The 13,377-nt window shown below is 41.0% G+C and overlaps 1 protein-coding gene across 6 annotated transcripts in view; it reads right to left on the bottom strand.

Annotated features, from left to right (window-relative positions):
• Positions 1 to 13,377, bottom strand: part of PTPRZ1 (protein tyrosine phosphatase receptor type Z1) — a 202,286-nt gene that overhangs the window by 167,238 nt on the left and 21,671 nt on the right. The gene's annotated exons all lie outside the window — the stretch shown is intronic.

The following is a 13,377-nucleotide window of genomic DNA, read 5'->3' as shown; positions in this document are numbered from 1 at the left end:
AGAGAATGGGGGAGCACGCACATAGGATACTTTTCTTTAAAATGTCCCTGTCAGCTCAGAATATGTCATAATATTATGACTTCTATAAATACCACTTAGTCCAAATTTTCATTGTCTTAACCTACTCACCCTTACAGTCCTGAATGGATGCCTTACACTTTAACCTACCCACAAGACTGTAATTATCTGTTTCCAAAGAAATAAAACATCAGACTTGAAACACTTAATGGTACAAACATAAATTCAAAGAAAAATAAAACATTAAAATAATCATGGGCAATTTATTAGCAGCACTAGCTCAGTTATTCTGAGTGAGTTGCAATACTGTTGTATTATCAAGATAGTGAATGGTGACAATACAACTAAAGAGAGCTCATTTATGCTTCCATTAATAATTACTCTTTATATCAGAGTGCCTTTTAGATGGGGATCTCAAAGTTAATCTTGAGGCTATAAAGAAATTAAACTTCAAAATACATTTGTGAGAAAGATGAGTATTTTGACACCCATTTAAAAAAAATGGGATGACTGAGGTGCTAAGTGATTTGTCCATGTTCTCACACTGAGTTGGTGGCAGCTTGAAAGAGAACTTTGGAGACCTGACTTCTAGAGATCTGCTCATACCACAGATCCTACTACCACCAACAGATGTGTGTCAAATGTACGTATGGTTTTCTCTTATCCAGCAATATTTTAGATACTTCTGGCTCAGTTCATCAATGTGTTCCTCCAGTTTTATGACAGTAGAACTCTGTTGACCTCAGTAGGCTTCTCCCAGCATGAAAATGGAGTACAACAGTGGTGAGTAAGGCCCATTGTGTTTATTAATAGCAAAGCAGGGTTTCCCATAGACAAAATAATATCTCTTTGCAAGTGATGAGCAGTGATTGTTTGAAGATATATATATTTTGTTAGTAATCATGAGAAGTGCTTTGTTGTTCAAACCAAAGGGCTGCAAGCACAAGCACATCAGCTGATCTCACCTATTGCAATGGTACATAAAGAGAGATGTAGTTTCGAAGGAAACTAAAACCCAAACAATATAGAGCTTTAAAGATCTGAATCAGCTAATAGAGCTACATATGGAAGTGAACAAAAAGTCAGTGCCATTTTGGGAGTACCGATGTAATATGGCCATGCCTATTATATTCCTTGCTAACTGTAGCTTCTGAGTCACCGTCAAGGCTGGCACATGTAGAGATCATATTACAATATTCCTATTTGAGCCAACAGTGGCATAATGGTACTAATCCTCATGCTAAAGGTTAAGAAAGACTACTACAGGCTTCTTCATTTTTAAAATTTATTGGAAAAGAGTGCATAAACTCCCTCGGGACTGGGGTAGTGTTAACACCTGACAATGCCTTTTTCCTGGAGGCAGAGAATAGGCCTGAACAGGAAGAGAGAATGCCAGCACAGCTCTCTTAGGCCATGTCCAGACTAGGGTATTAAAATCGATTTTAGATACGCAACTTCAGCTACGGGAATAACGTAGCTGAAGTCGAATTTCTAAAATCGAGGTACTCACCCGTCTGGACGGCGCGGCATCGATGTCCGCGGCTCTCCGTGTCGATTCCGGAACTCCGTTCGGGTTGATGGAGTTCCGGAATCGATGTAAGCGCGCTCGGGGATCGATACATCGCATCCAGACTAGACGCGATATATCGATCCCCGAGCAATCGATTTTAACCCGCCGATGCCGCGGGTTAGTCTGGACGTGGGCTAAGGCATGATGCTATCAGATGTAGAGGCTTGGGAGTGCCAATAAGGGGTTGGACCTCTCTTGGAAGTGCCCAGTGATCAAGAAAGATGGATCCTGGTTTCCCTGAAGAGCCTAGGGATTTCCAGCTTCCGTTCTTAGCCCTTCACAAATGCCTGAACCTATCGCTTTGAGCACAACATGCAGAGGAGACTCCTTGAGGTGAACCACAGGTTTCTGCTAGAGGGGAATATCTGGCCCTTTTAAATTCTGTAATGAGAAAATCTATCCCTATGCAAAGGGCAAGCAGAAGTCCTATATGCCACTAAGGCCCACATAAATCCTCAAAATAGCTCATAAGTGGTTCATATTCTTTGTTCTCTCTTATGTCCCCCCCTCCACACTCAAGAGTAAATTTCACCCTAAATATTTCCTTGTTCCTCCTCCAAATGCTTCCATACATATTTTATAAACATTAAAATTACTCATGAATATTATTTGAGTAACAACCAAACAGTGAGCTTTAGTGAGAAAAACACCCCAATCACCTTCCCACTCCCCATGGTCATTTGGGGATTACCATCTTATTCCTCTCTTTGCTACCTTGCCTAACTCTCAGTTTCATTCCTCAGCCCTCTGTGTTGAGTCCTGTTTTCCTGTCCTCAGCAAGGACAAATCTACCCACCCTACTTCTCTTCTTTATCAATTGCCACACCCTTCTTCTCCTCAACAGCTGCCCTATATCTTGTGGTTATTAGTTTTTTCATAATTAGACAAAGAGAGAGCATAACTTATTTATGTTTAAGTGCTTTGTAAGCTAACAGTACGATATAACTGTTTTATAGACAGTAATTCCATTATCAGAGAAATTCTTTCTCCTAGTAAGATATATCATAAAAGAGGGAAGAGAATATTAGAATTAAGAGAAATCACATTCTATCTTCCTTCTCTAATGTCATGCTTATTGCTTTAACTAGTCCAACTAGTGTCAATTAAATGCAAAATCAGGCTGAGACAGAGAGACCGCATTTAAATTAACCTACAGTAACCTGGATTATTTCCAAATTCTCAGTTGGATGAATGGACTCATAGCCCACATACTGGTGGCAAACCAGTTTATTAAAGTAAGGATTAAGAGTCTCATTCATTCATTAAGAGATATCTGCTTTGTTAAGTATTCCATAGTAGGCTTGGGTTGGGGGGGATTGATGTTTTTTTTTTAATTGCCTTGCATCATAGCTTTACCATCCAAGAGATCCACTTCCTGGAAGGACACAGCAGTAAATTAACTCTGCCACACCCTCATCCTCAGGACTTTAGTAGTCTGGCCCTCCAGCCATGTCACACTATAGCCCCCTCCCCCCGCCCCAACTTTGAAGTATCAATAATCCAAACAAATAGTGCCCATCAAAATTGTGGTAGTCAACACACCATCTTCCTCCCATCCTGGGCTCCTCTTCGGCCTCACTTTTTCCAGAGCAGCAGCTCACAGGGCTTCCCCCTGGAGTTCCTCAGCAAAATTAAAAAAATAGACAAAAATACAAACTATGCAACTTCCACCCACACCAGGGTTGAGTTTTTAGTCTTAAATTCTCCACAGTCCTCTGTCCTTCAACAGAGACTAGCCCACAGAGCTACCTCCCTAAAGTCTTACACCTTTTCCAAGGCCCCACACAGGAGCTAATTCCACAGTTCTCTCTTCACCTGACCTCTGGTAGGCCTTCCCACACAGAGGGAACTCCAAGCCACCTCTTTTCAGGGTCTCCTCCCCCAGCCGCACTGAACTCCTTCTCTTTAACTGCTCTCTGAGCCTGACCCACCCTCCAGATGCGACAAGATGGGGCTAATAGAGCTCACAGGCTCTAGTTAACCCTTTCTCAGCCGGTGTGTGGCTTATACACCCCATCACACCTGGCTTCAGTTTTACTTTTCTCTTCGGTTGTTATAATGTATGGTTATTGGGTTCACAGTTGTTAAATACTGGCAGATTCTGACTATAAGGTTTTAATACTCCATGTCCTATGCCCATCTTTTGGACTGTACTCTAGAGATAAAGAAAAAAAACAGGCATATGGATATGCTAGGATCCCCTTCTTCACTTCAGATTTTCCATTTTAGAAACCATCTGTATTAGTACCAACATTTATCTAATTTCATTTTGAATATACAAAAATCACTGAAATCTAATAGAATCATAGAAGATTAGGGCTGGAAAAGACCTCAGGAGGTCATCTAGTCCAACCCTCTACTCAAAGCAGGACCAACACCAACTAAGTCATCCCAGCCAGGGCTTTGTCAAGATGGGTCTTAACCTCAAAGGATGGAGTTTCCACCACCTTTCTAGGTAACCCATTCCACTGCTTCACCACCCTCCTAGTGAAATAGTTTTTCCTAATATCCAACCTAGACCTCCCCCACTGCAACTTGAGACCATTGCTCCTTTTTCTGTCATCTGCCACCATGGAGAACAGCCAAGCTCCAAACTCTTTGGAACTCCCCTTCAGTAGTTGAAGGTTGCTACCAAATTCCCCCTCACTCTTCTCTTTTGTAGACTAAATAAGCCCAGTTCCCTTAGCCTCTCCTCACAAGTCATGTGCCCCAGCCCCCTAATCATTTTCGTTGCACTCCGCTAGACTGTCTCCAATTTGTCCATGTCCTTTATGTAGTGGGGGGGCCCACAACTGGACGCAATAGTCCAGATGTAGCCTCATCAGTGCCAAATAGAGGGGAATAATCACTTCCCTCAGTCTGCTGGCAAAGCTCCTACTAATGCAGCCCAATATGCCGTTAACCTTTTTGGCAACAAGGGCACACTGCTGACTCATATCCAATTTCTTGTCCACTGTAATGCCCAGGTCTTTTTCTGCAGAACTGCTGTTTAGCCAGTCAGTCCCCAGCCTGTAGCAGTTCTTCCATCCTAAGTGCAGGACTCTGCACTTGTCCTTGTTGAACCTCATCAGATTTCTTTTGGAACCAATCCTCCAATTTGTCTAGGTCACTCTGGACCCTATCTCTACCCTCGAGCATATCTACCTTTCCCCCCAGCTTAGTGTCATCTGTGAACTTGCTGAGGGTGCAATCTATCCCATCATCCAGATCATTAATGAAGATGTTGAAAAAAACTGGCCCCAGAACAGACTCCTAGGGCACTCTGCTTGATACTGGCTGCCAACTAGACATTGAGCCATTGATCACTACGCGTTGAGCCCAATGATCTATCCACCTTATAATCCATTTATCCAAGCCATACTTTTTTAACTTGCTGGAAAGAATACTGTGGGAGACCATATCAAAAGCTTTGCTAAAGTCAAGATATATCATGTCCACCCCTTCCCTCGGATCCAGAGCCAGTTATCTCATCATAGAAGGAAATCAGGTGGTCAGGCATGACTTGCCTTTTATGAATCCATATTGACTATTTCTGATCACCTTCGTCTCCTCCAAGTGCTTCAAAATGGATTCCTTGAGGACCTGCTCCATGATTTTTACAGCCTCATCTCAGTCCCTGGAGTTTCCCAGATTCTCCTTCTTCCCTTTTTAAAAGATGGGCACTATATTTGCCTTTTTCTAATCATCTGGGACCTCCCCCAATCGCCACGAGTTTTCCTAGATAATGGTTCTACAATCACATCAGCCAACTCCCTCAGCACCCTTGGATGCATTAAATCCGAACCCATGGACTTGTGTATGACCAGCTTTTCTAAATAGTCCTCAACCTGTTCTGTCACCACTGAGGGCTGCTCACCTCCTCCCCATACTGTGTTGCCCAGGGCAGCAGTCTGGGAGCTGACCTTGTCTGTGACGACTGAGGCAAAAAAAGCATTAAGTACTTCAACTTTTTCCACATCATCCCTCACTAGGTTGCCTTCCTCATTCAGTAAGGGTTCCACACTTTCCCTGAACACCTTCTTGTTGCTAACATACCTGTAAAAACCCTTCTTGTCACTCTTCACATCCTTTGCTAGCTGCAACTCCAATTGTGCTTTGGCCTTCCTGATTACACCCCTGCATTCTCTTTCTGCACATCTGGGTGTTTTTTTTCCTGCACTCTCAATAAGGCTTCTTAAAAATACAGCCAGCTCTCCCGGACTCCTTGCCCCCTCATATTAGCCTCACAAGGGATCCTGCCCATCAGGAGAAAGTCAAAGTCTGCTTTTCTGAAGTCCAGGGTCTGTATTCTGTTGCTCTCCTTTCTTCCTTTTGTCACGATCGTGAACTCGACCATCTCATGGTCACTGCTGCCAGGTTACCACCCACTTCTACTTCCCCTACCAATTCTTCCCTGTTTATGAGCAGCAAGTCAAGAGGAGCATGGCCCCTAGTTAGTTCCTCCAGCACTTGCACCAGGAAGTTGTTTCCAACACTCTCCAAAAACTTCCTGGATTGTCTGTGCACTGCTGTATTGCTCTCCCATCAGATGTCAGGGTGATTGAAATCCCCCATAAGAACCAGAGCCAGTGATCTGGAGACTTCTGTTAGTTGTCTGAAAAAAGCCTCATCCACCTCATTCTCCTGGTCTGGTGTTCTATAGCTGACGCCATGATATAACCCTTGTTGCTCTCAGCTCTAAATTTAACCCAAAGACTCTCAACAGGCTTTTCTCCAGTTTCATACCGGAGCTCTGAGCAATCATACTGCTGTCTTACATAGTAGTTCTATATGTGAGAGGACTAGAGGATTAGTCTCAGATGGTTTCATCTTCTATCATTCACTACTGAAGCTGTAGAGATGGTTTCATCTTCTATCATTCACTACTGAAGCTACAGAGAAACTGTAAAATTACTGAATGGAAAGTATAATGGACCTATGTTAAGTTCTCAGAAGCTGACCTTGTTGAAGCAGGTGCCTGCAGATGCCTAAACTCTGAGGACAGAACTTCCATTATTTAAATTCCAGTATTTCCTACCTTGCTAGCATATGGAGAGCAGCCTAGGGAAAACAAAAACAAAAAACTTCATCTTCTTAAATTGAGAGTATTTTTCCCTTTGCTTATGGTAACTCTTATCTTTGAGCAAACTTATTTCTTCTGTGGCCTTTTCCACTCCACCACAATACCAAATAGCAATTTTCCAAATACCTCAAATGTCTGATGCAAAAACAAAAAAGCTTGACACATGAAATCTTAGACGTTAGCAATAGCATCTTCAATCCCATTTTCTGCAACCTATAGGGCTTATATTGTCATTCCCAAATATGTAACTTTCATCAGAGTAGAGAGAAAAAGTAAATTACCACAATTTAAGATGAAAAGATAAGCTAAATTCTGGTTGGTCCTGTGCAGAGGTGCGCAGTAGAAACCCACAATTAGAAGGTAAAAGATGACCACTCTTGTTTCAAATGTCCAAAATATCATGGAGAGGCAGTCCTACAGACACTGCGACAAGAAGCATAGATGGGCATTATAAGGTATGGTCTTGGCATCTTGTGGTCTTAATGTGAACCTGTATTCTGAGATCAGCTTTGGTTTCTCCTAAGTTGACTAGGAAATAGTCTCTTTATACAGCCCTCTGTGCTGTTTAGTCCTATTCTTAGGAATAACAGAGGCTGATCTCAGAATACAGTTGCATCCCCTCCATGCTAGTGAAAATGTGGCTTCTACCATTGTTTTCCTTGCTCTTTGATCTGATCATGACACTTTCCATTGCTTCAAATTCTTCATTCAACTCTTTATTCAACACCACATTAAAGTTTTTGTCCTTGCCATCAAGAACTTGCAGAATTCCAACTTACCCTATATCCTAGAACTTGTATCCCACTGTCTCCACGCACCTCCAATCTTCCAATACTACTGCCCTTAATGTCATGGTTTTTTCCTTCCTACCCCTGTCTCCAGGCATTTTATTGGGCTGTCCCCAATGTATGGAATGACATTTCTATCCCAACATCACGAGCCATAACCTCTTTTCATTCAAACCCTTCCTAAAATCTCATTTATTCAATGATGCTCAATAAATAAATACACACACCAAGTTATTTATTCCCTCCTCTGGTTTTCCCAATGTATCCTGTCTTCTGTAAGTCCATTAGCTGATGCTGAAAAAAACAATAACCGATATTAAACAATGATAATAGCTCTACTATAGGTGCCTCAGTCATTCTTTTTATTTGCTATACAATGGACACTGGAAGGGACAGTGACTGTTTATAACTGAGCAAGACTGCTTCTATTGGCTATGGTTTGCATATCATTAATGTGAAAATATTTTCTCAGCCAATTTCTTGCAAAAATGTTTTATAATATATGAAATTATATATTGTTCTGCCTCACACACCTTTTTCATTTTTTAAAAAAGCTATTTCTCATGACTGTAATGGAATTCTGGATTTGAAAAAAAAATGGGGATTTTCCTTTCTGAACGGCAAGTAGAACACACATCAACTTTATTTTTAAGAGTGAATGTGACACAGCCAAGCATGTATTTCTTTATGACTACAGCCCTTGGTGGATTCCTAAAATAGTATTTTTATAATATATATTGCATCAGAAAGACCTTAGGGATGTTGTGCCCAATTAAAATCATGCTGAAATATAGCTAAAACCTATTTCTGAAAATGTCCTCTCTGAACAAGAATACCAACTTACATTGTGAGTGGAAAATCTTTCGCTCTCAGTGGCTGGGAACTGCAGCCTTTACTTGCGGGGAGCAGGTTGCCCACAACTTGAGTAGAGGCTCATGCATTTAGCTTTAGAAGTCCTAGGTTTGATCCTGCCCACCAATGACTGGGGTCTGTCTGCGTTACATAAACACAAACAGAAGGCTAACACCTTCCTCAACTGCTTATCATAAAAGACAATTGGTGTTTTGTCAGAGTACAGTAGCAGGATTTGTCCCTTTCTTAGGTTACTCTTTCTTTTCAGATGAGAGCTCTCCTCTTTAATAGCAGAGTATCCAGTGTTAACTACAATTAAAATCCATTGGGCCCATTTCTGAAATCCCTGTGAACTCCTTGTCCTTTAAGGGACTTTGGTGAGCAAACCTCTTTACAGCTCCTCCCATTTAGCTCAGTGGGATGTTTGGAGTTTTGCAGGAATGTAGAATTGTTGCCCTCATTTGCAAAAACAGTCAGTGCATTTTTCTTAAATTTTCTAGTAACAAGTATAAAGGATTCTAGGAAGTACTGTTAATGTCCCTTTGCTTAGCAAACTGTCACCCTTTATCTTTGCCCAGCAGTCCAGAATTTCATTACAAAATTGGTCATTTATCAGAAGGCATTAAAAATACTGGAAAATCTCTTTTTATTAGGTGTTTTTGTTTGTATTTTAAAGAAGGGTTCTTTAGTTCTGAAAAAAATAAAGATAGGTAGGTTTTCATTCAGCACTTGCTTGCCTAATGTAAACCCTTTGTGCATGTCAGAGCTGGTATTCATGGCCTGTTTTGAACTTTTACTTGCAATGTGTATTGTTTTAACATATTTGGGATCAACTTTGCTGAGTAAGGGTTGTTGAAGACTGGCACAACCCCAGCAGGTGCAGTGGGAGGCATGGTACTTCAGAGACTATCACAGTCTCTTGGAGCTTCCTGGTGTCCAGGTGGAAGTGAACCTGTTACAGCATCCTGTTTGCTTTCCCAGACAGATCCACTGACCTCTGTGGAAAGGTCAGGGCCATATAGTTATGGCTCTTCCCCGCCACTTTTGTAGTGGCCAGTGCCCATACAGGCGTAAACAGACCTCTCAGAATAGGGTTATTGTGTTATTATTCAAAATACATCTGAGGGTCACCACATCCCTAAACCACTGACCAAGATTTAGCAATGGTTCAGCACAGTGGAGGTATAATTTACTCGGCAGATGAGAGCTGGGGGTGGTGGTGTGTTACACAATGACAAAAAGGTTATTTAATGGTAGCAAAGATAATATAAATGGTTAACCAAAAAAAATAACATAACGGGGATTTTATTTAAACTAGAACAAATGGAACTGGAGTCAACCTACCTACAACATTAAATAGATGAAGAATATAGATAATAAACAAAATTAGAACAATTTGACTATATACATATATATATATATATACACACACATACTCTCTCTCTCTAGCTTACTACTAAGCGTTCTTAAGTAAATGCAACCTTCTAAATAAATAAATTTATCTATATCTATCTATCTTTGCATGCACAGTCCTCTTTTAGGTCATTATTGTAGTTCAAGCTTCCCCGTTCCCAAATATCTAACCTAGTGCTGTCTAAAGCCCAACTCAGTCTTTGACCCTCAAGTGCCTCTCATGACTTCCTGAAAAGATGGACTGTAGTGATTCTTGCTCACAGGGGTGCACATTAGACCAGACCCATGGGATCTGAAGGACTTTTGGTTTTCCTGTTCCGAATCTCTGGGACAACATAAATCAATGACAGGAGATGACCTGAACCGATGATCTGGAACACACCATCAAACACAGATTTACTCGACCAGTCAGCTTCCAAACAAAGCTGCATGTTTGTCTGTCCTGCCCAGTCTCAGCCTTTCCACTTACTCTCCTTCTCGCTCAGTCCCAGTTTCTCTCCATCCCTCTGAGCGTCCTTTCCTCCTGCCCATGTTTCTCTTATTTTACTCACAGACTTGATTTTTTTCTGTCTCTATCTTTTAGTTTCCCCACTGCCTGCCTCTGTCCCTTCACCATCCCCCTCTTCTCCTCAAATTGTCAGTTTCCCTCCTGCTGAGGGAGAGACCACCTCCTCTTCATAGAGAAATGACAGTGCATTCACCGGAGCACACCCTAAATCATATGGTTCCATACACAGTCGAATCCCTTTACTGTATTTACATGGGCTACAGGAAGGACCAGTCTCTAGCACTTGAGGGAGGGCTGGACTGCAACTTTCTCCGGTTGCTGTGCAGGATTGACATAAATAGGGAGGCAAATATAATATACCAAGTACAGAAGCAGTGGTCAGTGTCAAAAAGTCAACGTTTACCACTGAGTTTTAACTATTGGTATCTGACACACACTAATATTTTCCTATAGTTCAAATAGGCGATAATGGTGGTATTTTGGGACACTATCGTGTGGTAACTGTCAGTAAAATGTCGAATTTCAAATGGTGACCAATGTATCTTTTGATCTCTAATGTTTGTTTTGTGACCTCTACATTAGCAAGCCAGATCACCAAGTAGGAACTAAATATTACTTTGGAACATGTGTTCCAAGACCACACAGAACTGAGATGGCAGCTAACGAAAGATGTAACCTTGTTTTCACATGTTCCAGCGGTGAATGTTAAAAGCCTCACCTTTTAGCATGAAGAGACTATCAAAATGAAACAGGGTGCCATTATTTCTTACAAATGTGACTCTTATGAGAAGCCACACAGTGACAGTGGTCTGTTAGCCATTGTTGAATGCCTCATGTGAGCAAAAAAAATAAAAATAAAAATCAGTTTTCCAAACCTTGAAAGTGACCTGCCACATTTTTGGGGCATGCATAATCATTAAATGAAAGGTGTTCCTAGCCTCTGTTTGCCAGAAGCTGGAAATGAGCGATGGGATGGATCACTTGATGATTACCTGTTCTGTTCATTTCCTTTGGGGCATCTGGCACTAGACACTGTCGGAAGACAGGATACTGGGCTAGATGGATCCTTGGTCTGACCCAGTAGGGCCAGTCTTATGTATTCTAATGAGAAAGATACTTAAGTTGAATGGCACATCCATAAAACAAGTGTATTCCCTTTACCATGCTACAGCTAAGCTGTGGCATGGCTGACCTCACAAATGCACATCAGATTTGTCACATTCTTTTCACTTCACTGACTGAGACACAACATGCCACAAAATGCTCACCTACTGCTTCCATTCAGAATCTGATTACACAATAAAAGTAAATGATACTTGACGGCATGAACAACATAGCAGTTAAAAATATTTGGCCTAGATGTTATATCTAATATTCATAGAAAACATTGTTAGAGATAATATATTGGGAATAAAATGTCAGACCAGCTGGTTTGACCCAAGTCTTCTAGCATAAACATAAATATGACAATTTATCTGAGTACCGGTACATTTAAGACCACTACATTCAGAAGATGAGAAGAACTGCTATTTGTCAGTAGAAGCAGGGTACCTTAGCCCAAGAACATTTGTAATATTAACCCCACTTCTTTGCATTTATAAAGTACTTTTCATCCCAAAGTGCTTTTAAAAAGGTTGGGGAGTTACCTCCGTTTTACAGATTATAAAAGTGACATGCCCAAGATGCACAACATGCCAGTGGCAGTCAGAACTAGTAACCAGGTCTCATGACTCCCAGTCTCATGCTTTAATCACTAAATCAAACGGCATCCACATACGTAAATTTAGCCACAAATGTAATTCTAGTTATTGGTTAAAATACTGATCACAGATAAGGGGAATACAAATATAGGAACTACTCTCCCTGCCATCTGAATGGAAGTCTGCTTCCCTGTACATACACTGTAGATCTCTGTAGACTATGAAGGAGTCTACCTATATCATTTTCTGACAGTAGGATTTTGCCCATCATCATGGTACATAACACTAACATAGCATTTTCCTCTTGAAAGTACATATAAATTCTCACAACATGCCTTGGAGGAAGGTAAGTATTAGTAAGCCCATTTTACAAATGGGCAGCTAAGGCAGAGTGTTTAAATGACTTGCCCACAGCTGCAGAGGCCAGGATGAGAACTCGGGTGTTCCTAGTGCCCACTCTTGGGCTAAGATCTATAGAATGCCTAAGTCTATAAAATGAAAACCTCCTTCTATTATGTAAATAGCTATATTTCTCATAAACACTGAAGTAATTGTAAAATACAGAGGTATTACATCAGTAAGCATAGTAATAACATTTCCTCTTTAAATTAAAATCCTGCAGGTCTGTAGAGAAAGATTATTTTTACCAGTATTTATAGATCAGTTTGTTTTGTAAATGAAGTTTCAAAACCAACTAGTGTTCATACACTGCCTCTTGAGATGTTTTTCCACAAGCAAAATGGGGAAAAAATTGCTAATAAATTATTTGATATAGAAACATTACCAGAATGTTTGTTTCCCCAGGGAGCAATATTGAAGAATATTTTTTCACTTATTTGAACATAATTAAGAAGCATTTATTAAGCAATTTTTCAAAGTAAACAAAATGTTTTTGAATATTCTTTGCCTGGGAACACTTTGTTTTACATGTAATATTTGAATACAATCAGGGGTGGTTCTAGTTTTTTTGCTGCCTCAAGCATGGCAGGCAGGCTGCCTTTGATGGCATGCCTGTGGGAGGTCCCCGGTCCCGCGGATTCAGCGTACCCACCACCAAATTGCTGCAGAATCTGCAGATCGGGCAGAAATCCCGCAGGCAAGCCGTCAAAGGCTGCCTGACTGCAGCCCTCACAGGGATTGGCAGGGTGCCCCCCCATGGCTTGCCGCCCCAGGCATGCACTTGGAGAGCTGGTGGCTGGAGCACCACTGAGTACAATAGCTAAAAGATATCCAGGCAATCTTAAAATTAAAGCTTTTCTGTGGTGCCTTTAGTCTATATACTTAAATATGTATATTCATAAATAATTCTTAAGTATAGAGAGATTACAAGCAAATTCTGTACTGCTTTATACCACAAAGCCTTTGGTACCTCTTTCCTTAATTTTGATCAATCTTATGAAAAATTAATAGTATGGGGATACATTTTGGCAGATGCTGTTTCTGAGCCTACAACCAGCAAAAACACA

Source organism: Gopherus evgoodei, chromosome 1 (genome assembly GCF_007399415.2).
Source record: "Gopherus evgoodei ecotype Sinaloan lineage chromosome 1, rGopEvg1_v1.p, whole genome shotgun sequence".
NCBI lineage: Eukaryota > Metazoa > Chordata > Testudines > Testudinidae > Gopherus > Gopherus evgoodei.
This window is presented reverse-complemented; position numbering and strand designations above follow the sequence as displayed.